This window comes from Sceloporus occidentalis, unplaced genomic scaffold, assembly GCF_023333645.1.
Source record: "Sceloporus occidentalis isolate IW3139 unplaced genomic scaffold, rSceOcc1.0.p SCAF_67, whole genome shotgun sequence".
NCBI lineage: Eukaryota > Metazoa > Chordata > Lepidosauria > Squamata > Phrynosomatidae > Sceloporus > Sceloporus occidentalis.
Genome location: NW_028317047.1, coordinates 2,790,733 through 2,802,577, shown reverse-complemented (window position 1 = coordinate 2,802,577; position 11,845 = coordinate 2,790,733).

Sequence of the window (11,845 nt, the reverse complement as noted above, 5' to 3'; positions counted from 1 at the left end):
CATGCCAAGTCATATTGTTGATTTTTTTGTCCAATTGTGGTGTGTTACTTTTAATAAAAGTGTGGTTACACACTAAAATTGGACAAAAAATACAATGCCCAGCCAACCAGTACATGCTGGAATCTGGGTATGCCTGAGATTGCTGTTAACAATCATAATATATAATTTTTTTGTACAATTTTGGTGTGTAACTTACTTTTATTAAAAGTGTGTGGGGGGTCACTTTCAGTTTCGGCTAAGGGAACCCTGAATTTTCGGTTTTGTCCAGAATTTTCATTTTAGTGCATCCCTAAAATAAAAAGAACTATTTTATTTTTACTTATCCAGAATCCTGAATTTGTAGGCCCAGAAATCCCAGAAATCAGTGAGAGGAAAAGTAAAGGTTTTGTGTCATTTACTTTATTTTAAACTGCATATCTTATTAAAGGCCATATTTTCTCTCAGTGAAAAATGAGTGCGGCCCTCGCACGTATACAATTCTGATGAAGTGGCCCACTGCAGAAAAAACTTGGACACCCCTGGTCTATTGGGAATAAAAGGAATTATCTTTTTCAATGGGAGCGCTTTCCTGAGGCTAGGTTTGCACTTGGGTATTTTTTGCAAAAACACCCATAACAACGCCAATTCAGCCACACAGCGTTTTTTTGTGAAAAAACGCTGCAGCCAGATGTTAGCTGTTCTTCAATAGGAAATCGCAGAATGCCATATCCACTTGGCGTTTTTCTGTTTGCCGTTTTTTCAGTCCTCTTTGGCGTTTTACTGCTTTTTTGGGCTCTGTGGCAGTTTTTCAAAATCGCAGCATGTTGACACTCTGGCGTTTTATGCAAGGATATCTTGGCGTTTTTCTCCAATAGAAGTCTATGGGAGAGAAAAACACCATGAAAACGCCATGTGGGTTTTGCCTTGCCGTTTTTATGGCATTTTTTTCCACAGTTACAAAAAAGGGACAGGACCCAGGAAGAGGAAGAGGTGCCATTTTCCCAGTACTGTGGTAAAACTTTTATCTGCTTGTACACTGTGTGCTGTCTCTGTGTAATTTATTAATAATTAGGAATAAAGCATGCCTTACAAACCACAGAAAAGAGAAAAAAGGGTCAGCCGGGGCGTGTTTAAGTAGAACTCTACCAAGGAAATGACATCAGCAGGGGGCAGATACTTGCCATTTATCCTAATCCCTTTTAGCTGGGTGAAAATTCTAACTTGTAAAGGCTGGCAAAACCTCTAAGGTCAGAAAAGCAATTTCCACAGAAAGGCTAAAACGCCGGAAAAAACTCCAGAAAAAAACGCCAAAACGCAGGAGAATGCAGTGGCAGTTTTCCTGGCGTTTTTCATCAAGAAAATAACGCAGGACAAAAACCCAAGTGGAAACCTAGCCTGATACTGGCATGAATCATTGGACCGCAGTTTAAAGAATGCATGTTAAAGCACTCATAAAGTACTTTAATATGCATTTTTCTTTGGCCCAGGACAATAAACTATTTTGTTTTAAATTCACTTTTTTTTTAACACAAAAATAAACCCATGCCTGTTAAAATCCATTTACAGCTGAGCACTAACCATTTTAGTTTTCTATTCAGAAACAAATAAAAGCTACCTGGCCTTCAATACTGAGAAAAAATGTCCAAAATCAGAAAAATATCAACAGTGCTTCAGGGGAATTGTGCAGGTTTCTAGTTAATAACCTTTACCCATTGGAATATGGCTGATAGATCTGCGTAGAGCCAGTAAGTAACAGGGGATGTGTTCAGTAATTGGAGTCCAATCACTAAGTGCCATATTTATCAAAGCAAAACACAAGCAATTATAGTTTCGAGCGATTCTCCGATATTTATTAAAGAAAACTGTCTTAAAAAGTCAATTGTATGGTTTCCATTTATTAAAAATGTAATTTTGCACTACTATTGCAGCATTCCTCCTATGATAAATAGCACAGTAAATGCCTTATCAAACTGCTGGCTGTAATTTCATTCTACCGTATGCCTTCTAAAGTGGATCTTCTGGTAAAATTATATAAAAGGATCCTGTCACTTGTGCACATATATAGCCCAGAAAAAGCCTATAACATTATACCTATAGCATTGATTGCAAAAGATGTCTTTCAACTTGCTGGCTTCATATTAAATGATCCTAGGGTGCTGATGAAGGTATTCCCTCTTAGAAGCTATCTTTGATGATAGGATGTATATGGATACTACAGTATCGCAACATTTTCTGCATAATACAAGTTTTGTCTTGGCGCAACAGCCATACCAAAATCCATAATCAAGAAATGAAATTACAGCAATATCCAGTTAAACGTTTCCAGCTTTTAGACCTTATGTGCATTAGTGTAACCAAGTGTATTGTCATACAATACATGTTTACATGGCACATAGTAAGTTAGAACAATTATATAACAAATAATGCAAATGATGGGTGTTATAATAATAATAATTATATATATATATATATACATTATATATAGTTAGTTTTAGAACCATGCCTTCTGTAGTATTTCCTTACATTTAAATTTCACGCCTTTATATTGCCCTAATTTTGAACAGATAGAAGTTAGGCAGCCAATTTAAAGTGAGTATCAGACAATCTCATAAACCCTTAAAACTGGGTTCACCATAAATATGGTTCTAGGTAAGTATGTAAAGACCCTTAGCATTAAAAATTAGCGATTACATTTTAGGGTTTTTCTTTATATAGCCTTGATTAACTATAACTGATGACTCACTCTCACTCCTACACCATCCTAAATGTTTTCTTTTATTTCCACCAAATCACTCTTGGTATTTAAATAATAGTAATAAAATTGTATCATGCAAGACTCATATTATTTTAATGTAAATTATTGGCATGAGTGTAATACTGTTTTGTTATGCTAATGATGCTTGCTAATGATATGGTCTTTGTTGTGTAAAGATTATATGTCTGTTACATGTCAAAAGAGTAATTAAGACTGCAATCTGTGAAGCAGATCAAAAAGTTCTGAAACTCAAGAGCATACAAAAGTGACATCTTATTCTTAAGAGATGATCCTTTGACTTTTAATGACATTATATATAGTATAATATATATATTGTATAGATTTGGGTTACCTGTGACGAGAACCTGTATCCTTGTCCAGAGCAGTATTTTTTTCAGAAGCACTTTCAACCTGCAATTTCAACCCAGCCTGATCAACTGCCTGGTGGACCTAGTGTCCTAATGTAATCATCGTAAGATTCCAAGAACAGGGACTTCTACCAATATGTCAACGTGTATTAATGTTATCGACAATTTTGTATAGTGTCAATTTTAATTGTAATAGAAAATGAATTGAAGCCCAGTTCCGAAAAATGAAAAAAAGGGAAGGTAGAATTGTTGAAGACCCTCAAAATGTGTGTTATGTAGGACAGAGCAATTGTGGCATCACAAGTTTTATTTAAATGAGGAAATAGAGTCAGATATTACACTGAGGTGTATGTCATATTTTTAAATGTAAATTTATCAGGGTTATGAGCAGTTACTAATTTATTTACATCATTGGCGGAGCCCCCCCCCACACACACACACCAAAACCACAAACATAGCATGGATATATTACCAATTGAAAGCTCAACTAAACTGGTGAAGTACTACCAAATACTTGGTGTTAAGTAACGGTATAATAACACTTCAGTTTCCCAAGGAACCCACTGAACAATGCATGCATATGAAAGTATTTCACATGATTTATTGAACCTGCAAAATGAAAAACTTTATGAAAAAGCTACAGCAGAACACCTCCTCCGTGATCAGTTACTTTAGCAGCCAATCAGTGGCAGGAAAGTGTTCCCATAGAAATGCATGGACGCACTTTCCAAGTGCACTTTTCCAAGCTTCAGGCAGCAAAGTAAAGACAAGTGGCCCCCAGTTTCCCCTTGTGATTCTGTTGAGTTCTTTAAAGAGACAATCTAGTGTCCCATACAGCCACACCAATGAAGACTATATTATATAAATTTGCAATTAGTTTAGCATGCATTACCTTTTCAAGACTGCAGTGTCCACTACTCACACCAGTTTTGGTTGCCTAACCTAGTCAATCCCTAGTAGCAAAGCCATTACATTGAAATTAATGTGAGAACATTCTGTGCATGGACATTGTAGATCACATTAGACCCCCTAGACCTCTGGTGCATGCCAACACTGCAACTGGCATGTGCGTTACAGTGCAGACAAATTTGCATTTGCATTGGAAAACTATTTTAATTTAAAGGGGACACAGCTATCATATGCATTGTGTTCATTTAATGTGGATGCTTTCCCAAACCCTATATGTTTCACTATAAAATGATGGAAGGTATTTGTTTTTATCTCTGCTGCCAGATTGTCACGGACTGGGTCCAAACAGATGACTAAAAGGACCCAGCGCGCCCAAAGATTGTGTGCAGGAGTTACGGTGCAGTAGTGGAGTTGAACAGGGCCTGGTTGCAGGGCGACCACACTCACCCAGGTGTTGAGTATCTAGGGATGTGCAGCCAAACACCAGTGCCCTGATATAGCAGCGGATGTAGTCCAGAACAAAGTCAAATCCTGCAGGCACCCTGGAACAGGCATGAGACATCACACAAGACTCATATGCAGGATGCTGCAGGCTGGGAGTATGGAAGCTAAGCAAAGGGTATAGCAGAAACATAACAAGCAAGGGAGAGGGAGACCAGGCACGAAACATAACCAGACAAGACATACATGATACTGAGCACAACAGTGAACAAGACAAGGAATAAACATAACCAGACAAGATATACATAACACAGGGCACAACAGGGAACAAGACAGGACAACCCGCTGCCGGGGATACAGGACAGGACACCCCGCTGCCGGGGATACAGGACAGACTGACACACATAAATACAGAAAACTAGCCTAGGACTGTTTGATAACTATTGGAGATTCCGTCACATCTTACGGCCATAGTATGCTTAGCCCACCACTACGCCAAAGTACTCCAATGACGGTGGGTCCTAACGCTAATCCCTGCTGACAGAGGTATGAAACAAACTACACATGTAACCCAAACACATAGCACAAACAGAACACACGGGAGGGGGCACACCGTATAAAGGATACAAAGCAAAAAGCTGAAGCAGAAGCAAGGAATGGGAGATCAGAACAGTGCAAAAGGAAATCCAGGAATGGATCGAAGCAAAACAGGGAAACTGAAGCAAGACAGATATGCAGCTCTGCAGCCTGGGCAGAACGTGACCCAATGTTCTCAGTGAAGCTGAAAATATATTGCATCAAGTTTAACTGCTGGACAATGTTTCAGTAATGGTGCTTTAATATTACCACCTATGTGCCAGATTTTCATTTTAATACAGTGGACCAGCTTTGAAGAGTTGTCTGAATTTACCTCCTAAAGCCCTCTGAAGCAATGCAAGGACCATCCCTTTCCTTTTTGCAAACCCCATTGTTGCGCAAAAAGAACAAAACTCAAAACGTATGCTTATTTCTATATAATTTGAATAAATCACCAGGAAAATATTTTGTGCATCCATGGCATATTTATGTTTAATAGATTTAAAATATTGGCAGTGGATCAATGGAGAAAAAAGAGACCTCCATACTCGTTATACAAACTTGTAGTTTTTTTTAGTTTAGCTAGTCTTTATATCTACCAAGAATTAATGTTATCAATATCAGATAGTGGTAAGTCAGTCCTATGGTGCCTTTATTGACTCATTAAATATATAATATAAATAAAAATATAAATAATATTGCCTCATCAGTCTTTTCAGCATTTAAAAGTCTGACGCACTCTTGAGTTTTGGGCATTTTTTTTGAAACTCTGACATCACTCTCCCTCTTGGTAATATATCTCATAAATAACCCTTCTTGCTGAGCTGCTTATTTCAGAGTGGGATCTGATCAGAGTGATACCCAGAGGCACAGTATCACCCCCTTCCACAGCCAGAGGAGAAAGGAATCAGGTAAGAACAGTGTGTTCTATTTACATCATAGGAGGGTTTGGATAATTGAGCACAGGTGGAGATTACTAAATGTCAAAAATATCTAAAATACTGAAAAAGGATTCAAATTATACAACATTTGATTCACAGGAATGATTTTCTCCTGTAAACTGTTACCTGCAGATAGCTTTTCAGGACCATAGACAGCTCAATGGATCTTTTCTAGAATACTGCAATGGTTAAATGACACATTAGTAACTATAGCCAAGCAGGTGACCAGTGTTAAAAAGTCATTATAGTGTCTATTTAAAAAATAATAAAAAAAAAGACATAATGAAGAACCACATTGTGATGTGTTTATGATCATGACCTAGACACTACTCTGGTAATACACTAATGCACAGATAAGCAGACACCTGGTAATGACTGTCTTGCTGGGAATCGATGTGTAGACATGAACTTGTAGCAGAGGGAGGAGATGAGTAGGGAGTGAGATTGATTTGGATTTAAATGGATTAGATTTCATGGAAAGGGCTACTCGCTATGTCAACATTATGGATCTGGCAGAGCGGTGTAAATGATAATGTCATGTTTGGAAAAGGGATTTAATCTGCCTCTCATGAGAATCAAATAGCTAACAATGACTGGGTTTATTTGATACTGGTCAGTAATTACAATAGGGCAACAGAGTACAAAACTGTATAGATTTCCTCCAGCTTAATCCAGATAGGTATTTACTGTACCAGGTGAAATGATGTGATGCTATTGGAGACACTGGTTTTTGGAGTATATAGAAATAATAAGTAAGCAGGTTGGTTTATACAATGAATAGGTCCATGGCAATTGTCTTAAGTGCACAAATCACAACATTAATAACAAGTAGCTTGTAGAAGTTATCAATCTCACTAGTAGTTTAAGAAGAGTAACATATCTGCACAATAATAATATTAATAATAATAATAATAGTAATAATAATAATAATCTTATTACTTTGAGTATTAGGTATAGAATATTCTCCCAGATTTGCACATCAGCCAGAGAAACAAGTTCTAGCCTCATCAATTGGCTTTAAATAAAATCAAACTTTCCCTGCTCCAATATCACTGAATACAGACATCAAGTGAATTATGACATCTTTGTTGTGCAAAAGTAATGCAAGCAATAACTGATAGGCATCTTGGTTTTAATGTCAGCTCTCAAATGCATCCCACTTTCCATTAGAGCTCACTCCTTTAATGGGATTGGGATCAAGTGTCTGTGAATTAATCAAAGCGGTTTCAATAATAAATACCATTAGTTAATATGTATGTATAATATATAAGGAATGAGAGAAAGAGTAGATAGGGAGACTGAAGGGGGAAGAGAAAGGGGAGAGAGGGAGAAAAGAAAAAGGGAGAATAGCAGGAAAGAACAGAGGTAAGTGAGAGGAGGTAAAACGTGGTTATATATATATATATATATATATATATATATATATATATATAGTAATCCAGTTTCCCTAAAATATACTATATTTCCAATTAAGCTAAATCTATATTACATACTTGAAATTAGTTGTACTATGTATGTAAGTGTTAAATTTGGAAGCGTAATTCTGAAATCACCCAAACTGTAAGCTTCCTTGGATGATTCATTGTGAGTTGGTCCAAGACCGAAGGGGGTCATACTGTCATACTGTATGTCAAGAACCGTTTTAGAAAATTCGCGTTTTCTAATTCTAATGATTACAGTCGTTAATACGTGTATGTAGTTTGTACTTACTGAAACTGCAGCACCTGGAAATACATGCTTATGAAAGTAGCAGAGTTTAATTCGGATTTATGTTTTTTCAGAAACACTCCCAATAGTAGTTATCTATAGAGAGTCATTCTGGAGCAAATGATCAGAGACTTTCTCCAGAGCAAGTGAAGCTGGGGCAACAAACTCGTTGCTATGATGGTTGCACCACTTTAATCATGTTACACCACAGCTGTTCTTTATACATGACCCTCTGTCTGCTCTAAACTCCTTATTCTCTCTCTGCATAGAACAGAGGAGCTGTAGAGATCTCACCAGAGAGACCTGTAGGACCTTGTAGCTCCCGGTGCCTCTCCCTCCTCCTCTTTCAATCTCCATCTCCTTTCCCATTTCTCCTCGCCCCTCCCTCCACCATCTCTCATTATTTTGAAGTAGCCAGCACCTTATAGACTTACCATCACCTTAATGTATATGTTCCTATACAAACAGGCAGAGGTAGAATAATGCTAGCACCATAAAATCAAATTTCTTATCCACGTAGATAAGTAATATTTCATACAAGGGATCATTTTGTCTACTATCACACCAAAAAGGGACAGATATTGACAGTTCTTACCTAATTATACCTCCAGGGAGAAAGGACAATAGGCCAGTTGGGGATATGGTCATTAGTCTACTCTTCAAGATGGGTGTTTTAACATTAAGTACTGTTTCCACATTACCTCATTTCCAATTAATTAAATTAAGGAAATAAAAGACAATTTACCTTCCAAAGTTCATAGGATCTCAGGTAAATTCCTGGGGTATTTAACCTTTTAAAAGCAGGACTGCAACATTCATAGGATTAACACACATTCATTATGTGGTCAATATATATTTAACCATGTCATTGCCAGGTGCATCTGCTGGGCTGAGATGTCTTCAATCAGACCGATTTTACCCCACTATAGGATGTGTTTATTTTTATTTCAGTAATATTTATTGTGTTGTAACATTCATTGCATTCTTACCAATAAAATATTTGACTGCTGTTCCATTGTTTATTTTACCATGCTAAACCAGACAGTGCATATTACATAATTCACATGGTCATCCATATATTAAAATGCTGATTTCAGCTTTCTTATTAGCATGTCCTGTGTGCTGTTCCTGGGTGGCCAAGGTTTTTAATTCAGTTTCACCAATAATTGATTTATTTGTAATTACATTAATTAATATAGGTTATAAAATATGTATGTATAGTGATGCTCAGCACAGATACTGAGTATTAAGTACTAAGTGAAGCAAAGGCATTTAGACATATATAAAATGACAGATGGTAAATATTTACATTATCTATAAATATAGCGATGGATATGTTACAGTTGCTACACATAAATGAGAAAAGGAATCACAATATATGATGAATCAAATCAGATTAACTCTTTTCTGGGGTAAAAGTTGTAGATCAAATATATCAAAGATATAGTGTCCAAATAGTATCCATATTAAGATAACACATTAGTAGTGATGAAGAAGAAGATGGGTGCTGGTACTTCTTATCTGCATCTTGCCCATGGAAAATGTGTTTTAAGGCATCAGAAGCTGTAAAATGAGACAGCAATGGGGACTGTGGTTTTAATTTCAGTGGTTAAACCTTGACTCAATTTGGTCTGGGGAGTGAAATGAATTTGTTATGACGTGATGGCAATCCCCTTTTTGCGTCAGCTTGTACAAACAGATGACAGCGAGGTGGGGTATATAAGCCATAGTAAAGCTACCTGGAGCACAGTAATTCCTCTGCCCCAAGCACTGCACAGTCCTCTCGCCTATTGGAAAAGCAGATCACTTGTGAAAGGTAAAGTGAACATTTATTATTATTACTATTATTATTGTTATTATTATGATTACTATTATTGTTGTTATTATTATTGTTATTTAAAGGAGATTCAAAGTGCACCTGTTGGTCAATGACCCGTTGTAACAAAGTTTGATTGGGGAAGGTATTCTTTCCGCAACTACAATACGTTCAGTCTGTGCACTTCTCAGTTAGTAATTATTATTTCTGTATGAATTAAGTAAAACCTGCCTACGTTATGGAATCCGTGATGTGCGTACAGCGCTATACATTTCTGCGCTATTATATAATGTAATGTAACTTAACAACAGCGCAAGAGGGATGAAAGGAAACAGTCTTACTAGCACTTAAAGGGTTAAACGTGCCCTTGCAATGGGTGGAGAAAAAGGAGTGAGAGCTCTTTGTAGTGTCAAATATGTGGCACCCATAGGGTTAAGAGTAGACCTCATCTTCTGTAGATGCAGAACCAGGGGTAGTAAAATAAAAGGCATTTTCAAGGCTATCCAAATAGCAGGGGCATTCCTGATCCTAAAATCTGATTTCTGCCTGGATATTCATAATGTACATTTAAAATTTAGCTGGTGCAGTTCTCAGCTGAAAGACATGAACATTATATGCTAGATATAAATACATATAAAAAGGATATGCCTGGTCTGTTGGAGGAAACTTGACAACCTTAAAAATTGTGTTACATTTTAATTTAATTTCCAGCTTTATCCACTCTTTATCAATTGCATAGATTTAAGATCTCTAGTAAACAGTATGTTTTTTATGTTACAAGCCAAACAGCAGCTTTCCAGTTCTTGTTGCTAGGACTGCAACACCCATTATGTTTAGCCAGCCAGGTGTAGTTTTATTATAGATGAAGATTTGGAAATGGGCAAGTGACAGATGTCCAGCTATTGACAGATTACAACTCCCATCACCTCTGACTAAGGATTATATGCATTGAGGACCAAAATGTTTGCAGGGTGACCAAAAAGAAATGAAAATTTGAACACTGGTTCATTGAAATGGCCATTAGTTATTATAATTTATACTTTATTTTGATTTGAGTAGACCTATATGAATTTTAAGCATCAATCAAGTGTGTTCAGAAAGCTCTTTCTGTGGCAGTAAATATAGGTCAGCTTTCTTGTGCAGCCCAAGACAAAGTTGCAGGCAGTTGGCAACACACACATCATCCCTCATGTTATTTCATATGAGCCTGCTTGTATTATTAATACTCTAAAACAAATTAATTGTCAACATTACAATAGATATGTTGACTATTCAGGTATATTAAAACAATATATCTTGTTTAGTCTTGTGACATAGGTTTACACAATTTTATGACCTTTTGGAGTTCTAAATATTTGATAGATTCCTATACAATAAATACATCACAAATGAAATATATATTTTATTTGGGGTAGTCAGAAGACAATAACACACAATTATTCTTCCCTATCCATATACAGGCTGAGCATCCTGGGAGTCGTAATTGTACATTAGCTGGAGAGTGAGCTAGTGGCTCATACCCCCATATGAAATGTAGCCTAAGCTATAATAGAGGGGGGTCGTAGACCTTAGACTTTTAAACTATGCAACTATGTAACTATGTAGCTATGTAACTATGTAACTAAAAACATCCAATTTTGTGGATTTGGTGTAGGCTATTAGATGTATCAGTGACAGTGGTCCACAATGGCAACAGTGACATGCACTGCTATCATACCATGGGGCAAGTATGAAACACATTGCACCTAATGTCTGAGAAAAATATATTTTGTTCACAAAATTAATATTTAAATATTTCCATGCTTTCCCTTTAAAAAGTAAATGGCTTGTTACTCTACACATATGCAACTATATAACTAAATGTAATAAATCACGTGTGATTGTTGCACCTCAACAGCCTACAACTAGCTTCAACATTAATATGTGCAAAATTAATCGCGATAAAGGTTTCATCTTTTAACTATAGCAACAATGCTATTAAGACTTTAAAATGTATTTATTTGAAAAAATAAAACAGAACTTTATCAATATCTGTCTTGATATAATGAAAAATGTTATCACAATAATCCAGACCTATCCATTAAGTCAATTAACGATGGGTTATTTTATTAATGTGTATCCTGAGTTATTTCTTTAAATAAACACAAGCTTTAGAGACCTTATGAGGTATTTAATGAATATAATAAGGAAAATGGATACAGCTATAGTCTGTTCTTCTTAGTCAGATGAAGAACCTTCTTCTTATGTGCCTTTATAGATTTTTCTATGTTGGCCCAGTAAAAGGTATCTTTGACTAGAGACTTCTCCTTCTCATTGACCCAAATGGTTATATGCATTCTAATTATTAAATTTT